The sequence below is a fragment of the Lepidochelys kempii genome, chromosome 1 (assembly GCF_965140265.1).
Source record: "Lepidochelys kempii isolate rLepKem1 chromosome 1, rLepKem1.hap2, whole genome shotgun sequence".
NCBI classification, from domain to species: domain Eukaryota; kingdom Metazoa; phylum Chordata; order Testudines; family Cheloniidae; genus Lepidochelys; species Lepidochelys kempii.
This window is the reverse complement of record NC_133256.1, coordinates 259,171,085-259,185,704: the sequence shown is the minus strand read 5'-3', so window position 1 is coordinate 259,185,704 and position 14,620 is coordinate 259,171,085. Positions and strand designations below refer to the sequence as shown.

The following is a 14,620-nucleotide window of genomic DNA, read 5'->3' as shown; positions in this document are numbered from 1 at the left end:
GGCCAGTGCAGTGTGATCGCTGTCAATGATCTTGGCAAATTGGAGAATTGGCCTGAAATCAATAAGGTTAACTTGAATAAAAACAAGCATAAAGTAAGCACTTAGGATGGAAAAAAATAAATGCACAAATAAAAAAAAGGGGGGGGAATAACTAGCTGGCAGCTCTGGTCAGCACTGCTGACCAGGCCATTAAAAATCCGGTCGGTGCAGGGCTGGCAAGATCCCTATCCGGCTCTACGCAGCTCCCAGGAAGTGGCCAGCATGTCCCTTCAGCTCTTGGGTATAGGGGCAGCCACGGGGGCTCCGTGTGCTGCCCCTGCCTCAACCCGAGCGCTGGCTCTGCAGCTCCCATTGGCCAGGAACCGTGGTCAATGGCAACGCTCAGAGCTGCTTGGCCATACCTCCACGTAGGAGCTGAGGGACATGCTGCTGCTTGCAGGGAACTGCCCGAGGTGAGTATCGCCTGGAGCCCACCCTCTTCACTTCCTCCCGCACCACAACCCCCTTCCCCAGCCCTGAGCTCCCCCCGCACCCAAACTCCCTCCTGGAGCCCACACCCCATCCCACGCCTATGTTTACCAGTTTTGTCTGCATGGTTTGATGGGCAGAAGATGCTGAAAGAGAAGGGGAGGAGTCCTTCCCTTTTGCTCTCTTAAGCCTGCAAAATGTAACTCCTAGTTCTTAACAGCACATAGGAGTTCCAGAAATCCAGCAAGAATCGTAACAGCTCAGCACATTATTATTTATTTAGTTATTTGTATTAGCATAGCGCCTGGGAGCCCTACCAGGACCCCATTGTGCTAAGCACTGTACAAACACAGAACAAAAAGAGATTTCAAAGCATCTTACTAAGGAAGATAAGTATTCTTATATCTCTTTTAGATGCAGAAACTTGCCACACTATGGTAAGTGGCAGAGAGAAGGCTAGAACTTAGCTTTCAAGTCCTAGTCTAGTGCCCTATCCACTGGAACCATACTACTGTGTTGCAAGATATAGTGGCAACCAAGGATTAGATTTAACATATGTAAATCAAGGTGGGTGATCTTTATATCATTTGAAAAACTTCTCAAGCTGTGTGTGGGATGTGAGTACCAGAATGGGACAATCCCCTTACCCTCCCTATTGACATTGGATAGAAAGTGCAGAATAAGGAGCCAGAAGACAACATTAGGGTATTGGACGAATGAGAAGGAAATATTTCCTGAAAGCCAGATGATACTTATTACAGCAAAAGAAAAATCCTCTCTCTGTTTTCCTCAGTCTACAATTCATTAGGCCTTTGTTCAGGCAAAGCCCAAACAACTGGAATATATGAGCTTGGCTCCATCTAGGGGCAGGAGTAAAAAATTCACTAACCACAGGTTTCAGAGTAACAGCCGTGTTAGTCTGTATTCGCAAAAAGAAAAGGAGGACTTGTGGCACCTTAGAGACTAACCAATTTATTAGAGCATAAGCTTTCGTGAGCTACAGCTCACTTCTTCAGATGCATATCGTGGAAACTATATAAAGCCTGCTGCAGTTTCCACGATATGCATCTGAAGAAGTGAGCTGTAGCTCACGAAAGCTTATGCTCTAATAAATTGGTTAGTCTCTAAGGTGCCACAAGTCCTCCTTTTCTTTTCACTAACCACAGTATTTCTTAAATTAATAGCTTATATGTTTACTGGTAGTAAAAACTGTAGTTAGTAAGCCTTCGCTGTACTTTCCAGATGAACCACGCTTTTTCAGCACTCATAACTTTCTAAAACAAATTCCCCAGGCTTGGTCTCTGCCCAAAGGTGATTTTTTTGAAGGTTTGAGTAGAATTGATTTGAGCTGCTTGAGTTATGTCAATGTTAAAAGCAAGTGAACAAAACAACCCATTTTTCCTATTTCTATTGTAGTAGCACCCAGAAGCCTCAAGCTCAGGACCCTACTATGCTGTCCCCTGTTGAAACACACAGGAAAATATGGTGCCTGCCCAGAAGAGCTTATATTAACTGAAACATTGGTGTTCGCCTAACAGCTGAAGCCAGAAATTCCAAACTTGGCTTCAGCTCTAAAGTCCACAGTGAGCAAAGAAAACCAGTTGCACCTTATGCTTGGAACACTGCCCTTCGAACTAGTCCATTAGGCCACTACTCTCTCCTCCTCAAGACATACTTCTGCTTTGACTACAGGAAATCAGCCAGCTAATGATGGCTAGGTCAGAGGAAAAAAACTTTTAACATAATTTGGGACTAAGATGTGTACATACTAGCATCTGTAAATTCATTAACCACCTCTCTTATCTCCTATTGTTTAACCACACTCATTCGTCATATCTCCTCGTAAATTAGACTGTACATTCATATATATGCACACGCACCCCCCCAACATATGATTTGTATGTATCATCCCTTCCTCACTTCTTTGTTTGTATTACACCTAATAAAGACTGTAAGATCCTCAGGGCAGGCACTTTTCCTTGTATATCTGTCAAGTGCCATGTATATCTCTGGAAGTGTACAAATTATAATGATTGTTAACAACATCAGCAGTGTGGTCAAATTAAAATTGCATCAGACACCTTAACTTTTGAATATCCTGACTCTTGTGTACTTTATTTCTCAGGCTTAATGTTACTTTCACATCAGTTTTTGCATTTCATTTTTATTAATAGTGAAATAATGTATACTGTTATTCACTGAGTAGCCCCAATGTGCTTGATACTGTATGAACATGTAAGAAAACACAGTCCCTGACAACAGTATCGTATAGTCTAAATCAGACACAAATAATCCAGTACAGATACAAACAGTATACCCTGGTGAAAGGTCTAATCTTTGGATCAGCAGTGCAGATATTTGTTTTGTTTTTGTTTTTTTATTTTTTGCATATCATATATATAAAATACAGTTTTGAAGGGGCAACCAGACCTGTCCAGATGACTGTTTTTAATTAGTCAGTGGGTATGTCTAGCAAGCATTTTGGAGCAAGCTTCTTAGTTGGGGATGAAAAACTCCTGCTAGTGCTCTAAAAATAGCCATATAGACACCTTGTTGAAGTTGAAGAAGAAAAGGAGTATTTGTGGCACCTTAGAGACTAACAAATTTATTTGAGCATAAGCTTTCGTGAGCTACAGCTCACTTCATCGGATGCATTCAGTGGAAAATACAGTGGGGAGATTTATATACATAGAGAACATGAAACAATGGGTGTTACCATACACACTGTAATGAGAGTGATCACTTAAGGGGAGCTATTACCAGCAGGAGAGCGGGGGGGATGACACATTTTGTAGTGATAATCAAGGTGGGCCATTTCCAGCAGTTGACAAGAACGTCTGAGGAACAGTGGGGGGTGGGGGGGCAGAAATAGTTTTACTTTGTGTAATGACCCATCCACTCCCAGTCTCTATTCAAGCCTAAGTTAATTGTATCCAGTTTGCAAATTAATTCCAATTCAGCAGCCTCTTGTTGGAGTCTGTTTTTGAAGTTTTTTTATTGAAGAATTGCAACTTTTAGGTCTGTAATCGCGTGACCAAAGAGATTGAAGTGTTCTCCAACTGGTTTTTGAACGTTATAATTCTTGATGTCTGATTTGTGTCCATTTATTCTTTTACGTAGAGACTGTCCAGTTTGACCAATGTACATGGCAGAGGGGCATTGCTGGCACATGATGGCATATATCACATTGGTGGATGTGCAGGTGAACGAGCCTCTGATAGTGTGGCTGATGTGATTAAGCCCTATGATGGTGTCCCCTGAATAGCTATGTGGACACAGCTGGCAACGGGCTTTGTTGCAAGGATAGGTTCCTGGGTTAATGGTTCTGTTGTGTGGTGTATGGTTGCTGGTGAGTATTTGCTTCAGGTTGGGGGGCTGTCTGTAAGCAAGGACTGGCCTGTGTCCCAAGATCTGTGAGAGTGATGGGTCATCCTTCAGGATAGGTTGTAGATCCTTGATGATGTGTTGGAGAGGTTTTAGTTGGGGGCTGAAGGTGATGGCTAGTGGCGTTCTGTTATTTTCTTTGTTGGGCCTGTCCAGTAGTAGGTGACTTCTGGGTACTCTTCTGGCTGTTCCTCAGATGTTCTTGTCAACTGCTGGAAATGGCCCACCTTGATTATCACTACAAAAGGATTTTCCCCGCCCCCGCTCTCCTGCTGGTAGTAGCTCCCCTTAAGTGATCACTCTCATTACAGTGTGTATGGTAACACCCATTGTTTCATGTTCTCTATGTATATAAATCTCCCCACTGTATTTTCCACTGAATGCATCCGATGAAGTGAGTGTAGCTCATGAAAGCTTATGTTCAAATAAATTGGTTAGTCTCTAAGGTGCCACAAGTCCTCCTTTTCTTTTGCGAATACAGACTAACACGGCTGCTACTCTGACACTTGTTGAAGTTGCGGCTTGCCGAGCTCCAACCCTTGCTGTAACATTAATGTACTGTCTATACAGCTATTTTTAGAGCACTACCACAAGCCCTGCTAGTCAGTTTGTCATCCTGGGCTGGGAGGCTTGCTACAAAATGTCTCGACATACCCAGTAAGGTTTCAATAGGAGGTAAGCACCTTGATACTTTCGTGGATCTGAGTCTAATGTATTTCTCCTCTGACCAGATGGACTCAAATCTGCCTTAAGCATTCTGAATTATTTGGTCTCGGCCTTCACCCTGGTGGTCACTGCTCCAGATCACAAAAACATATAGGGCCAGATCATCCTCCCACAGATCAACGCATGGAGGAGTCCTTCATATGGGTCTCTATCCTCCTCCACATGGAAGTGGGACTTGGGTGCCTGGGTCTGCTTGTAGGGAAGGAATAGAGTCATGGTAGATCAGGGCAAGGAGGACACACATCTTGCCCTCCTTCAGACCAGTACAACTTCACTAGAAAAGTTAAGTCAGTTTCAGAGATTAACAACTCTTTTTGAGGACCTGTCCCCTAAGGAAGCCACTGCCAAGGGAGCAGAGCCTCAGTTGGAGAAGTACAGAGACTCTGAGGGGATGGCTTTGACTTCCTGCAGTACATCTAAAAAGAAAAGGAGGACTTGTGGCACCTTAGAGACTAACCAATTTATTTGAGCATAAGCTTTCGTGAGCTACAGCTCACTTGAAGTGATGAAGTGAGCTGTAGCTCACGAAAGCTTATGCTCAAATGAATTGGTTAGTCTCTAAGGTGCCACAAGTACTCCTTTTCTTTTTGCGAATACAGACTAACATGGCTGTTACTCTGAAACCTGCAGTACCTCTGTAATTCACCAGTTTTGGAGCCTGTCCTCCTGATGGAATGATGCAGGTATATCCCAGTGCAGGAATCCTCATAGATATGCTCCATTAAAAAGTCTTGTGCTTCCACAGCTTTTACCAGAAAGGGGGATGATCTGGGCCACAATGAGATATAATTAGTCATCTCTGCCCAGTAAAAGCTCACAGCTTAAATAACAGGGATGTTGCATCTCAGTGAAGTGGTAGAACCATATTGTTTTCATTTTATATAATATGTTCATCCAGTGCTCCGGCAGCATACATAAGCTTTAAAAAAAAAAAACCATCACTATCCCAAGTCACCCATAATAAGGTAGTTTTCCCATCTTACTATCATGAGCGAAGGTCAAAAACAAAAGTAAAAATCCCCTTCTCTTCAACACTCAAAAAGAGTGCTTGTTCCTGTAAGCAAGGAGTAGTGTGGCCTAAGGAACAGGGCACTGGACAGGGAATTAGAAGACCTGGCTTTAGTTCCATCTCTGCTACTGATGTGCTGCGTGATCGTGGGAGGGTCAATTTGCGTTTCCTTGTCCTCATCTATAAAATGGATATAATATTTAGTCTCCTTTGCAAATTGTTTTGAGACCTACTGGTGAAATGTTATTAAAAACCCCTGTGATTTGTAGATTCCAAGACCAGAAGGGACAATTATGATAATCTAGTCTGACTTCCTCTATAACTCTGGCCAAAGAACTTCCCCAAAATAATTCCCAGAGCAGATCTTTTAGAAAAACATCCAATCTTGATTTACAAATTGTCAGTCAAGGAGAATCCACCACAACCCTTGGTAAGTGGTTCCAATAGTTAATTACTCTCACCATTAAAAATTGATGCCTTACTTCCAGTCCGAATTTGTCTAGATTAATCTTCCAGTCATTAGATCATATTATACCTTTCTCTACTAGACTGAAGAGCCCATTGTTAGGATATAGATATTCAGGCCGGTCTGTAAAGGCCTATACTCTAAGAATTTAGGTGTATTCTTATCACTTAGCTAGTTATAGAGGTATAAAGAAAGAATCAAAATCACTGTCTATCGGTGTAAGGGCCTGCTCTTACTGTGACAGTCTGAGGCCCTGTTCTTAGGCTAAGATCTTTGGTTAAGCAGCAGAGGCAGCCATAAGCTGGGAAGCGAACGGTCACATCCTCACATCTCAAACTAGTCACATTGAAATAAGGTGCTATTGGGCTCTTAGGAATACAATCCTGTCCTGATAATGCCTATCACCTCCAGAGAAAGGGAAGTGCCTAGAAAATGTAAAAGGAAACTTAGTTTGATAGCATCCTGTTTGGCAAGAACTCACTTATCAATAGCTGGGATGTGAAATCCTCATTTCGGTGTTGTTCTATCACCGTAGTCCCCATTTCCCTATTGTTTGTCTGTATAATCTCTGTCTGGTTCTGTGATTGTTTCTGTCTGCTGTATAATTAATTTTGCTGGGTGTAAACTAATTAAGGTGGTGGGATATAATTGGTTACATAATCATGTTACAATATGTTAGGATTGGTTAGTTAAATTTCAGGAAAATGATTGGTTAAGGTATAGCTAACAGAACTCAAGTTTTACTATATAGTGTGCAGTCAATCAGGAAGTAAGCGGGGGAATGGGAACAGGGAATGGGGGTGGGGAAATTGGAATCATGTTTTGCTAAGGGGGGGAATGGGAAGAGGGACACAGGTAAGGCTCTGTGGTGTCAGAGCGGAGAAGGGGGACACTAAGGAAGGAAACTGGAATCATGCTTGCTGGAAGTTCACCCCAATAAACATTGAATTGTTTGTACCTTTGGACTTCGGGTATTGTTGCTCTCTGTTCATGCGAGAAGGACCAGGGAAGTAAGCAGGTGAAGTAATAAGCCCCCTAACACCCACTGTTAACTGTTTGTTCCCCATGTAAATACTTATAGATCAGGGACGGGCAACCTTTGGCATGCAGCCCGTCAGGGAAATCCGCTGGCGGGCCGGGACGGTTTGTTTACCTGCAGCGTCCACAGGTTCGGCCGATCACAGCTCCCACTGGCCGCGGTTCACTGTTCCAGACCAATGGGGGCTGCAGGAAGCCATGTGGGCTGAGGGATGTGATTCCCAGGATAGAATCCCCCCTCTGTAAATATGGCCTACATTTTTTGTTTGTTTGCTTTGTCCAGTTTTCCACATGATCCAGATCTCTCTGAATCAGTGACCTGTCCTCTTCGCTATTGATTACTCTCAAAATTTTTGTGTCATCTGCAAGTTTTATAGTGATTGTTGGGGACACTGGGGCATGGCCACTAGGTAACTCGAGGGGATGGAAGACCACGAGTGTCGATGAAGCCCCCTCGCACTAGGCCCAGGTGTCCTTGGTCCCCCGCTCCCGCCTGGAGGCACTCGCAGCAGCTCTGCGTACTAGGCCCAAGTGTCCTTGCCCCCCACCCCCCACCCCCAGGCCTGGAGGCACACACAGCAGTTATACTGAGGATCTGCAACAATATGCTGCAGAGTCAGACTGCCTGAAACTAAGCAAGGCCAAACAGGACAGATATGGAAGAACAATGCTGAATAAAGCAGCTTTATGTATAGTTTAACTAATGATACAGAGAACCAGGGAACTAGCTGGGAACTGGATTGGCTGGCTATATGGATACTTGGGGCAGCTTGCTATTGGATAAGTATGCTGGGAAAAAGGATGTATAAAAGCCTGTGTAATTTCCTGCTCTGTGTACAGGATTTGAGATTCAAATCTCCCTGTAGCTATTTGAAGCTTCAAATAAACTTTTCTGCTTCTCCACCCCGTTGTGATTATTGGGTGTAGCACACCAGGTAACGAACCACTCAAGCTGTTGTTCAGCCTCTCGGCACTGGGCGCCGGCAACATGATTATTTGTTTTCTTCCAGGTCATTGACAAAAATGTTTAATAGCATAGGGCCAAGAATTGATCCCAGTGGGATCCATTTAATGTGTACCATGTTAATTTTATATTGTTCTAGTTTTTTAATCAAAATGTTGTGTGGAATCAAGTCAAATTTCTTACAGAAGCTTAAGTATGTTATGTCAACACTATTACAATTTTGGTTGATAAAAGTAAATTCATCAAAAAAAAAATCAAGTTAGTTTGAGATCTGTTGATTTGCATTAACTACATTACCTTCCTTTAATTCTTCATTAATTGAGTCCTGTGTCAGCTGCTCCATTATCTTGCCCAGGATCTATGTCAGGCTGACAGGCCTATAATTACCTGGGTCATCCCATTTACCCTTTTTAAAAATTGGCACAACATAATTTTCTTCCAGTCTTCTGGAACTTTCCCAGTGCTCCAAGACTTATTGAAAATCAACATTAATGATCCAGTGAGCTCTTCAGCCAGCTCTTTTAAGACTATTGGATGCAAGATATCGGGAATTGCTGATTTTAAAATATCTGATTTTAGTAGCATCTGTTTAACATCCCCCCAAGATACTAGTGGAACAAAAAGAGTAATATCGCTATATGATGAGATGAAGGAAAACAGGACACCATCACCTTCCCTCCTCTTGCGAACTCTGCCTTGAGTACCCCAGTGTGATTTTTAGAATAGATGGAAAGAGGGAAATAAGTATTCCTAACCTGTCATTAAACCTTCAACTCCCTGAGAATGCTTTCATCCTTGGGTATATTTCAACTCATCAAACTTTTCTCTTTTCACTAAATTAACTGAGGGAACTAACCCTGTCACAGGATTTAAGAGTAGAATTACTTTGTCTGGATTATTTGCGTAGCTAAAGCTGAACTGGATCCTCAGCAAACAAATTGGGTGCGTCAGGATTGGGCTTTGGGGTAAGGTAAAGTTTGTGTAGCACCAGGCTACAATTTTTGCGAATACTCCCACTTTTTGGATTATTACATTAATTACAATGAGCTCCGTGGGTTAATTTTGCATTGCGTAAATGTTTTCTTCTATCATTTGTATATTTGTTACCTTTCATTTGTACAGTGTCCCCTCATTCCTGTATTATGAGAAGGTAAATAGGAATGCCCAATTTACCTTCTTTATACCATTCATTATTTTATACCTCCTTCATGTCCCATTTTATTTGATTATTCTCTCAGGTAAACAGTCCCAATACTTTTCAGTTTCTCATCATATGAAAGGTGTTCCATGACAATAAGCATTTTAATCCCTAGTTTCTGGACCGCCCCCCCCTTCTGCAATATCTTTTTTGAGATAGGATGACCAGAACTGAATACAGTATTCCAGATGTCCCAGTTATTTATATAACGGTTTTAGAATATTCCCTGTATTATATTCTATCCCATTCTTTATGCATCATAGCATTTTGTTTGATTTCTTGACCACCACTTCACACTGAGCGGAAGTTTTCTTTGAGCTGTCCATAATGATGTCCAGGTTCTTTAGTTAATTTAGAATCCAGTAATAGGTATAAGTAGTTCAAATGACTCTTACTAAAGTAAAATGCTGTTGCTCTGCATTAGGTATATTTACTGGGCAAACATACCCTTTGTCTCAGCAAATCATTACTGGATCTTTACATCAAATCATTACTGGGTCTCTACATCAAATCATTTCATGCTTGGGTCTCCTTTCTTGGTAGCTGTATTTGCGTCTGAGACAGAGTTGTAAACTTTAACCACTAGAGGTCATAGACTATCTGCAATTCAATATGACAGGTTTCAGAGTAGCAGCCATGTTAGTCAGTATTCGCAAAAAGAACAGGAGTACTTGTGGCACCTTAGCGACTAACCAATTTATTTGAGCATAAGTTTTCATGAGCTACAGCTCACTTCATGGGATGCATAAAAGTGGAAAATGCAGTGAGGATATTTTTATACACACAGACCATGAAATTCAATATGGTTAGGTTTGGAAAGATTTCATTTTTATTGGTAAATGTTGATTTCAGCAAACACACAACAAATAATGAAACAGATGATGATTGAAACGTACAGCTAGGCAAAGAACAAAAACCACCACTTTTGAACTTAGCAGAGTTTGATTTAAAGCTATTTATTTTGTATAGTTTGACATGATGTTGACAACTTGTGTGTTAGGTTATAAAGCTTTAGCTTTTTGAATCTCAATTTCTACTGTAATTGAACAATTATTGTCTTACCCCCTCACATAAATTCCTGCAACTGTGAAAGTTTAAATGGATAAAAATAAAAAAGCTTAAAATAAAATTGATATTTTCAAATTATTTTTAATAATGTCTATTTAATTTTGCCAAGTCTAAAGATGGTACTTGACAGGTGAAAAAATGTTTTCTACAGAGTGGAGGAAAGATGGATCCTCACTCCTGCCCAGCGGCTCCCCTGCTGTCCTCGTGCTGGGCTCCCGGCACAGATTTATACTAAGTTGCTGACCCAGTATTTTGGGATGTCTCTTTTCTGGGCCTGCAGTGTCGGTGAAACGAGATTTCCATTGCCGCACTGATCGTGCCGCCCTCCCTTGGGTAAGGGCCGCCCATGGCAGGTGCCCCGGCGCCCGGGCACACGGAGGGAGTTCCAGGGAAGTTTGAGGCCTCATGGGTACTGTCCCTTTAAGAGTCCAGACGTCTCCTCCGTTCCCCAGGGGACTAAACACTCTAACCTCGCCTACTGCCGAGGACATGATTTCTATCTTCTAATTGGCTGCTTTACAAGACAGTCACAAGTAGTTCCGCCCCATCCCCTCTCGCCCTGCCCATTCATGTCCGTTAGCTTCCCAGGCCGCTCGACAGCCACTGGTTGGCATTCGTGACACTCAACTAGCTCCGAGTATGCCGATTGGCAACAGGAGCTGTCAATCATCTAGCCTAGGGGCGGGAGGGGGCGGGGCAGTTTCCGTGGCTGAGGGAGCCGGCGGCGGCGAGGCAGGGTTACCACCAGTTCGGGGAAGTTTAGTCTCGGGGGGCGGCTCCGGAAGGGGACGAGGCGATGCCGAAGCCGGGATGGAGCCGTGACCAGGTGCGTGGGAGGCTCAGGCCTCGGAGAGAACCGAGACCCCTCCCCCCCCTTTGCTGCAGGGTCCCTCCGTGTAAGGGGGAGGGATCCGCCCCTCCTCGGAGACCCTGGGGCCCGCTCCCCGCCTGTTAGCGCCGCGGATGGTTCTGCGCCTCCGGCACGCCGCGCCCCCGGCACGCCCCCCCCACCGAGACCGGGCCCCTGCTCGCTGCCGGCGGCGCCTTTCCCTCCGCACTCGCTGCCCCGGGGAGACACCCCGTATCCCGCAGCGCAGGGAGACACCCCGCCCCCGACCCTGGAGAGGCCCCTCCATGAGCTCCCCCCCCCCGGGAGATGCTTTGTTGCCAGCCCGCCCCAGTTGAGACCCCTCGTTCTCCTCTCCTCAGTCAGGGCCCCAGTGAGATTCCTCGTTCCCTTCTGAGACCCCCCGTCCCCCGAGAGACACTTCACCTCTGAGAAACCTCTTCCGCCCCCCCAGAATAACCTCTCATCTCTCATTACCTCATCCTCGTGAGCCCCCCCCCCGTTGAGACACCTCATTTCCTCCTGCTCCTCCCTCTCTGCTCTAATGAAACAGCTCCTCGTTCTATGAGTCTGCCCGTGAAATACGTCACCCCCCGTGAACCCCCTTCCAGCGAGCTGCAGAATTCCCTCCCTGAGACACCTGAAGTGCTGAATCCCCCCCGCTGCCCCAGCCCCTCCTGTAATGACCTGTTGTATCTTTCCCTTTCCTTCTCTGTGGCCTTGGATTTTCGCTGTGTGGGTAATGCATATTTAAAGGAACTCGAATGCCGTGGTGGATCAGGAGCTACCTAGAAGACTCCCAGTTCTTTACCTGTGTAACCCTAGAATCTTGCATGAGAAATACTTGTATGTTCTGATGTAAGCAGAGTGATCATATGTGAAAACTGATTTTTTGCATTAGTGTGTACTGGTGGTGCAACAAGTATTGCAAATCATGTTTGTGAGCAAAACATATAGCAAAGACCTTTGTCCATGATATCTGTGTATGTGTTCCCTACTGCATCATGCAAACTTTTAGCTGATGTGGTCTTGTCATGTTTCTGTTCTACCGATGCTAAACCTAGAGTGGGCTGGGCGAATGGTTTTGGATTTGTTCGTGTTTACAGCCAAAAATATTTATTTTAACATTTTTAAGTTCTTTCCTCAGCATCCTTTAATCCTGTCACTTTTTTGTTCACTGAAGATAGTTCTGAAAGCATCATTCTATGACATCACAGGTACCAGAAATCTTATTGCAATGATGAGATTTCCTTTCCTTCATCCTTGTAAAGCTTAAGTAGCAGTGCATTTGCAATTGCGTCTCAGCCTGTGCTAAACAAGAAATGTGTTGTGAAGGGTTGCAAAGTACTTACGTTTGAAACTATTTTATAGATCTTTTACAGAGCATTTTGTCTTTAGGTGAGCCAACAGATATTCAGTGTACCATAAGATTTTGATGAGAAAGTTGCTGCAGAACATGGGGGACTTTTACTGTGTACTTTGCTATGGACTATAACACAAAATTTAAATTGCAAAGCTACCTAAGCACAAACGTCTGTACTTACTACCTCCACCAAGCATGCTGAAGGGGACATTAAGAAATAAATATTAGCTAAGCCTTAATTGTTTTCACTTCGAAATGTGCATGTCTGAAGTGGGCTGTAGCCCATGAAAGCTTATGCTCAAATAAGTTTGTTAGTCTCTAAGGTGCCACAAGTCCTCCTGTTCTTTTTGCGGATACAGACGAACACGGCTGCTACTCTGAAACATGTCACTTTTGGTTTGTGAAAATGTCCTTGAATGCATCATTGCAATAAGATTTCTGGTACCTCTGATGTCATAGAATGATGCTTTCAGAACTATCTTCAGTGAACAAAAAAGTGACAGGAGTAAAGGATGCTGAGGAAAGAACTTAAAAATGTTAAGTTAAATATTTTTGGCTAGCTCCTCCCCGCCCCCCTCATGGCTTTTGGCAGGATTTAATACACATGAGATAAATTCAGTCTTTATTGTACCTTTGTATTTCACCTTTATAATAAGTTTACCTTGCTATTCTATCTTTTAACTGCTCATAACTGTGGTTTCTTAACCGAGTAATTCTGAAAGGTGTGTTGACCTTCAGAAATACGTATAAGTGAACTCTGCAGCATCAGTTCCAAAGTGTATCTTGTTTCTTGTATCTAAAGCATTGATCAGGGAAGTGGACCATTTGTTAAAGCATTGTTATAATTCATAAAAAGAAAAGGAGGACTTATGGCACCTTAGAGACTAACAAATTTATTTGAGCATAAGCTTTCGTGAGCGACAGCTCACTTTATCGGATGCATTCAGTGGAAAATACAGTGGGGAGATTTATATACATAGAGAACATGAAACAATGGGTGTTACCATACACACTGTAATGAGTGATCAGTTAAGGTGAGCTATTACCAGCAGGGGGGGAGGAGAGGGTCGAACCTTTTGCAGTGATAATCAAGGTGGGCAATTTCCAGCAGTTGACAAGAACATCTGAGGAACGGTGGGGTATGGGGGGAATAAACATGGGGAAATAGTTTTACTTTGTGTAATGACCCATCCACTCCCAGTCTCTATTCAAGCCTAAGTTAATTGTATCTAGTTTACAAATTAATTCCAATTCAGCAGTCTCTCGTTGGAGTCTGTTTTTGAAGTTTTTTTGTTGAAGAATTGCAACTTTTAGGTCTGTAATTGAGTGACCAAAGAGATTGAAGTGTTCTCCAGCTGGTTTTTGAATGTTATAATTCTTGACGTCTGATTTGTGTCCATTTATTCTTTTACGTAGAGACTGTCCAGTTTACCAAGGTACATGGCAGAGGGGCATTGCTGGCACATGATGGCATATATCACATTGGTGGATGTGCAGGTGAACGAGCCTCTGATAGCATGGCTGATGTGATTAGGCCCTATGATGATGTCCCCTGAATAGATATGTGGGCACAGTTGGCAACGGGCTTTGTTGCAAGGATAGGTTCCTGGGTTAATGGTTCTGTTGTGTGGTGTGTGGTTGCTGGTGAGTATTTGCTTCAGGTTGGGGGGCTGTCTGTAAGCAAGGACTGGCCTGTGTCCCAAGATCTGTGAGAGTGATGGGTCATCCTTCAGGATAGGTTGTAGATCCTTGATGATGCTTTGGAGAGGTTTTAGTTGGGGGCTGAAGGTGATGGCTAGTGGCGTTCTGTTATTTTCTTTGTTGGGCCTGTCCAGTAGTAGGTAACTTCTGGGTACTCTTCTGGCTCTCTCAATCTGTTTCTTCATTTCAGCAGATAGGTATTGTAAGAACGCTTGATAGAGCTCTTGTAGGTGTTTGTCTCTGCGTGAGGGGTTGGAGCAAATGCAGTTGTATCGTAGAGCTTGGCTGTAGACAATGGATCGTGTGGTGTGGTCTGGATGAAAGCTGGAGGCATGTAGGTAAGTATAGCGGTCAGTAGGTTTCCGGTATAGGGTGGTGTTTATGTGAC

At 43.5% G+C, this 14,620-nt stretch overlaps 1 protein-coding gene across 3 annotated transcripts in view; it reads left to right on the top strand.

Moving 5' to 3' along the window:
- Positions 1-11,014: 11,014 nt before the first annotated feature.
- Positions 11,015-14,620, top strand: part of MRTFA (myocardin related transcription factor A) — a 180,117-nt gene continuing 176,511 nt past the window's right edge. For all 3 annotated transcript variants that reach the window (XM_073327034.1, XM_073327035.1, XM_073327033.1), the window contains exon 1: positions 11,015-11,147. The gene's annotated coding sequence lies outside the window, so the exon portion shown is untranslated. The remainder of the gene's footprint in view (positions 11,148-14,620) is intronic.